A 6,445-nucleotide genomic window follows, 5' to 3' on the forward strand; every position below is an offset into this window, starting at 1 on the left:
GAAAAAATACATTTGAAATTCTGTAATAACTTAATCATATTTAAGAAGTTCTTTCTTATTGATTAAATCAATGTAGATTCAGGAGGATATTACTCTTAATGTGCTTTCCATGAATATGAAAAGATCCTAGAAATACAAAACATTCATAAAAATCAGTAAATTTTTGAGGATCTAGTCAGTAATACCCATCCTCAATTTAATCAAAGATTCTAAGATCTGTTTCTTTTTAATAACTTAAATGTTTAGAAATGGAAAGTTCTATACAACCAAATTTTTACTTTCAAGAACGCTGACTTTTAATCTGCATTATTATTCATACATTTTTTATTTCACAATAAAGAGTTTGGTTTTGAACTATGCTATTTTCTGAACTGGATCTTCCACATGACAATTTATACTATAAGATGCTGCCAAATAATATTCACAAATCACACATTTAATCGAGGCTGAAGTCTCTGTCTTAATCCAAAGCATAAATATCTCCTGTTCTCAAAAGTTCCAAGTCCCATTTTCTTAAACTTGCTTTCAAGATCTTCGTGATTTGGACCCAAACCCCTTTAAGAGCTCTGTCTCTTATGAATACTTCATGTACTGTACTCCCCAGAAAAATAGAACGTGTTGTTATTCCCCAAGTATACTATGAAATTTTCTTCTCCTGTGCTCTTGACTTAGTCTTTTCTGAAGTATCTTCTTTATCAATACCTGTCTATTAACATCCTACCAATTTTTAAATCTAAAAAAATGTTTTTACTTTTCAGTGGTTGCATAAATATCTTCAGGCAGAAATCATTTTATGAAATACTCTTACTGTGCTCATTTTAATACATGGTTTAATATTCTAAGTAGTCTGTGGATCAGTGAAAGAAGAAAACGTTTCTTTCAAACATAGGAATTCAGCTTGACATCTGCTACCATTTAGCAGATCAGTTGAGAATGTGTTCTGGAGTAAAACTGAATGGGTTTGTATTCTGGGTCCATCACTTTCTAACTGTGTGTCTTTGGAAGGTTATTCTTCTGTGCTCTACTTGCCCATCTTGAAATGGGTTTAACACCAAACCAGACCAGACCTCATAGGGCTGGTGTAAAAATTAAATTAGTGAGTGCAGTGAGCATGCTTAGTTGAGTGGCAGCACATTTTAAACAATGAATAAACTTAATGAATTATTAAGTGGAAGATAAAATACTTGTAAATAAGTTCTCCTGAGCATGTTCTACTTTTAGGTATATATGGGGCCTCCACTTAAATTATTTTCTGTTAGTCAAAACCATTATCATATTATCAACCCAATTTGACTAAGAATCAGTTTTTTAAAAGTCTCCCTTAGGGCCTGCCAGCCATGAACTCCATGCAGTTCAACAAGGGCCCTCATATGGGCTCTTGGCGGAGGTCAAGGACTGACTCCTGTCCACATATGATCCCCAGAAGGAGGCGCAGCTCTGCAGCTGGATAGAGGGCCTCAGTATCAGGCCCGACTTCCAGAAGGGTCTGAGAGATGGAATTATCCTGTGTGCACTCATGAATAAGCTGTAGCCAGGCTCGGTCCCCAGGATCAACCACTCCTTGCAGAACTGGCACCAGCTGGAGAACCTGTCCACCTTCATCAAGGCCATGGTCAACTACAGCATGAATCCCATGGACCTCTTCAAAACGGACGACCCGTTTGAGAGCGGGAACACAGCACAGGTGCAGGTGTCTCTTCTTGTCCTGGCCGCGAAGACCAAGACAAAGGGGCTGCGGAGTGGCGTGGACATTGACGTCAAATACTCAGAGAAGCAGGAGCACCACCTCGATGATGCCACCATACAGGCCGGCCAGTGCGTCCCTGGACTGCACATGGGTGCCAACATATGTGCTAACCAGTCGCGCATGAAGCCTTATGGCTCAAGAAGGCATCTGTACCACCCCAAGAACCATATCCTGCCACCCACAGACTAGTCAACCATCAGCCTCCAGATGGTCACAAACAAGTGTGCCAAGCAGGTGGGCACGAGGCTCCCAGACCCGACGGCACATCTACAATACCAAGCTGGGGACTGACAAGTATGACAACTCCTCATGTCCCTGCAGATGGACTTCACACAGGGAGACAACCACGGTGGCCAGGTCTTTGGCTCGGGCCTGCAGATAAATGACCCCACGTACTACCCTCGAGGCCCAGTGGCACACAGGGCTTCAGTGGCTGCAGGTGACTGCCCAGGCCTGGGGAAGGCCCCAGAGTACACCGCCTTCCATCATGAGGAGGCACACTACTGAGGCGCCAGTGCCGGGTGTCTCCCCACATCACCTATGTGCTTTTTGGGTTCTTCTGTTTTTGTCTTGTTTTCCTTCTTGTCTGAGTGCTGCCAGCTGAGGGTCTATGAGGAAGGGATAAAGGCACATGCGGATGCATGTGGTGCGGGAGTTCCTGCCAGGGCACATCTGGGCAGCAAATTTCCCAGCAGGATTAGGGCTGAGCCGTGGGGGTTTGGGGGAAGAAACCTGGGCAGGGAGGGGACTGGCCCCAAATGGTTTCCGGTTGCCTCTCCCTCTCTTCCCTTTTCTCTGCTGATCAGTTTGTGGTTTCTGTACCCACAGAAGTTTCACAAAGTTTTAATGAAAGAAAAATAATTTTTTGAAGGGGAGTGGCAGGGGGGATGCTGAAGGGGATGCTGGGAAGGAAGTAAGTCCCTTGCGAGAGGGCCAGGCCACAGTCCAGAAATATTTTAGGTCTTGCAGAGAGCTGGATTTCCCTAGCACTCTCAGACTGCTGCCTGTGGCTTCCCACAAGGACCTAGCAGAGAAACTGAAGCCCAGACAGAACAGAGTTCTAAATGTGCTTGAGGCTAAGCCACCCCCCTTCCCGTATGTGTCCCCATTCCTCTGCCAAGAACTGCACAGGGATCCCCACCCGGAGGTCCTCCCTGGGGACTGGTCCCCATCCAGGAGCCTTGGGACCAAGAGATAATGTGAAATGTCAACTGTGGACCAAAGGCAACAAAAACCTCTTTTTATGAAGGAAAAAAGCAAAAGGCTCCCTTACAAACCTCCCAATACTAATTGCTTGAGCTATGAATTTTGAACTCATTTTAGCAGATTGATTCCAAATTATTCCTCTAAAATAAACTCTGTAAATCGTCCTGTATCAATGGTTTCCAAGTTTTTGCTCTATTTCTACCTCCCTGCTCCATCCGTCACTCCTGCCAAAATATTCTCTTATGCAGGAGTGAGCATTTGTGGGATGTCTGCCAATGAAGTGCAATGATAATCCCTTGGATTCCTCAAAAACCTGTGGATATTAGGCTTTTCCCAATTGACCAGAAATTGCTATTAAAGCAATAACATAAAGGTTAAAAGAAAAAAAATAATAAGCACACACATACACACACACACACAAAACCTAAACAAGAATATTTATGAAACATTTAATATTAATTCCCAGTACAAATTAATAACATAGAAACCTGGAACAAGATAGGAAATCCTTCTCAAAGCAGTATAAATCAGTTGCTCTACACAATGTCTTGCTTTCTTAATCTTTCTCATTTTCTAAATGCTGTAATCACTTAACTTCTCAGTTTTTTTTTTCATGGTACATTTGTCTTATTAGACACTTTTTGTAGGCCTCCATATTTCATGCATCTATACATTAACGAGGATTATAATATCCATGGTAACACTAGATTTCTTATGTTGAATTACAAATAAATATATTTGGGATAAGCTTTAAAATTTATATTTGTGACCGCTGTCCTCAGAACAGAAGTTATAATATAATGATAGGTTATTGCAGTTCACTGCAGCTTGACTAATCAAGAGATCTGTTTTATCATAGTGGATTTCTACTTAATATTAAAATATCAGTTGTTTCAGAATAAAATGGTATTTCAAGTAAAGATACATTCACAGTCTATGGTCTGAAACTTGTTGAAAAATCTTGTCTCTAGTTAGGAATGATGCAGAGATAGTTAAAATGAGCAGGCAGATTTGTAAAGGATGAACATGGTCATGCAATGATGAATTTTTCTCTTTAATTGTAGAAAAGTCCATATCTTTGGTTAATATAGAATTCAAAATATCACCTCTATAGCCTGGATTTGTTTATATCCACATATCTTCATCTTCAAATATTTTCCATGTAGGTCAATGAGAATTTTTTTCTTTTCTTTCTCTTTTTTTTACTTTTTTACTTTTCCTTTTATTTTTGCATGTGTATGATTTTATGTATAGAGAAGGCATGACATTCCCTATATTATAAGCCAAGTCAATGAAAAGATCCATAAAAAGCATGAATTTGGCAATTTGAATAATTTTTTTTAATGAGGAATATTTGGACTGGATTATTGTACCTTTTAATGCAGTGACCTTCTATATCTCATATCATATATGACATCGTCATAAGTAAATGTACTGACCCTCTACTTAGAGCTTGGTTTCTGGTTACTTGCACATTCAGTTATATTCCAAAGGATGACAGAATATTCTTCATTAAATAATACTCTCCAAGATAGATATCATGTCTAGGCAAATGTGCATTTGAAAATGCTGTAGTGTTAATGATTTCTTTGGAGAATGAGTAATTATGTGTCACCATTTTGGCCAGAAAGATAATTTTGCTTTTCACTTCTAGGCAGAATGTTAAGATACTGATTCATATCAGCTTATTAAATTCCACAGTAGAAAACGTACCTTGCATTTTCAGAGAGAAGGAAGTTTCCTGTCTTCAAATGAGACTTCACACTTCCCTTTCAAATTAGATTTTAACTTACAGTTGTGTTAAAGTTTTCCTAACAAAAGTCATTTAATTTTTCATTTTTTCTACTTTCTCAATTATTTTGCACTGAGATTTCTTGAAAGGCATCAAAAGTTTGAACATGGGACAGCATATATTAGCAAGATCAGCTTCCTTCTCTGGTAGTGATAGGCTGTCAGGTAGATCTTAGACTGTATACAGTGAAATGTGTGTGTGTGTGTGTGTGTGTGTGTGTGTGTGTGCGCGCGCGCACTCACGTGCACATGAGCACAGACATAACACCTCTCTGTTTTTTTTAACAGACTAGTATTTGCCAAAAGTCAACAAAATACCTAACTGCGGGTTACAAGTCCAACTGAAATACAAAGTATCCTTATTCCAATTGATAGTTATTTTTTGAAGAATAAAGAAAAACATCAAGCATTTTCTCAAAATATTAATAAAACAAAACAACATCATCTAAAGCCTTTTAAGTGAATAGCACACAGATCAAAATATAAATAAAGTAATTTATAAACTGGTGTCATGCTTAAAATTAGGAAACATTTGGGGGAAAAAAACATTGTTACTAAAAAAAATAGTTAAACAAAGCAAAAATAGTAATCTAATGTTCCTTGAATGCCCAAGGGTGGGTGATGATCAGCTTACATGCTATGTATTTGAGATGGTCTAGTGGGTTGCTAGGAGGCTCGTCTCTTTGTCATTCCCAAAAAGAATAAATTCCAGTGTCATCAATATCACTACTAAAAACGTCCCCTATCAGCAATCTGATCTTGTTGCTATTGCTACAGCAATTTACCTTTTATGCCTCATTACTTTATTTAGAAAATGAACACGTGCAGTTTAACCTTTGGAGAAAGCGACTATGTCATTTTCAAATTAGTAAGAGCTGGAAGAGGGAATGTAATAAATGTACCTTAAACTTGAGAAAGATGGACTATGAAAGTTGATAATAAAGATGGGCATGGACTGAGGCTCTGAGAGGAAAGTCATACCACTGGAATGCAAGTAGTTAAAGAAGGAACTGAGAGCTCCATTCAGCTCAGATTTTAAAGGGATATTTTAAAAGATTTTTTAAAGTAAGACTGAATCAAAGACTTCTAGAGAGTTAAATATTTCTTAAAACTAGGCAGATAAACTGGTGGTGAAATACATGAATTCTGGAGTTAATTCCCTGAGTTGGCATCTTAGCTTTGCCTTTTGCTACTTTGTCTTAAGCAAGTAAGCAAACTCTTGAGTCTAGTTTGCTGATCTTCAAATCAGTGGTAATCCTGGAACTTTTCCTTTGTATTATTGTGAAGATCTAGGAGAAGTAAACACAGTGTGGCAAACAGGGCACAATAAATGTTACTATTTTTAAAAATATATTTTAACTTTTTGTTATTTTTAAAGGGTTGTACCTAGGTTAATATCACCAGAGGAAAGTTGTACCAGACAAGGAAGACGTTTTGAAAGACTGTTGCAATGAAGGAGAGAGATTTAATTAACTTCTGAAACATAAGGCAGAAAGTGTGTAAGATCTGGGTGAACAAGTGGAAAAGTACTAACCAGTGTTAGCAGGGAGTTTGGTCAGTGTGATTTGGCCATCTGTGTTTTATTCTCCCCACTAAGACTAGAAAATAGGGGTACTATCTTTCTTAATTACATTTCAAAGGGATGGCTCCTGGGTCTTTGAGAAAGGTATTCCTGGGTTGTAAAACTGGCGAGAAGCTTAG

At 38.6% G+C, this 6,445-nt stretch overlaps 1 pseudogene; it reads left to right on the top strand.

Moving 5' to 3' along the window:
• Nucleotides 1-822: 822 nt before the first annotated feature.
• On the top strand, nt 823-3,065 carry LOC103656895 (annotated as a pseudogene).
• Nucleotides 3,066-6,445: the final 3,380 nt, after the last annotated feature.

Source organism: Ursus maritimus, unplaced genomic scaffold (assembly GCF_017311325.1).
Source record: "Ursus maritimus isolate PB19 unplaced genomic scaffold, ASM1731132v1 scaffold_21, whole genome shotgun sequence".
Lineage (NCBI taxonomy): Eukaryota > Metazoa > Chordata > Mammalia > Carnivora > Ursidae > Ursus > Ursus maritimus.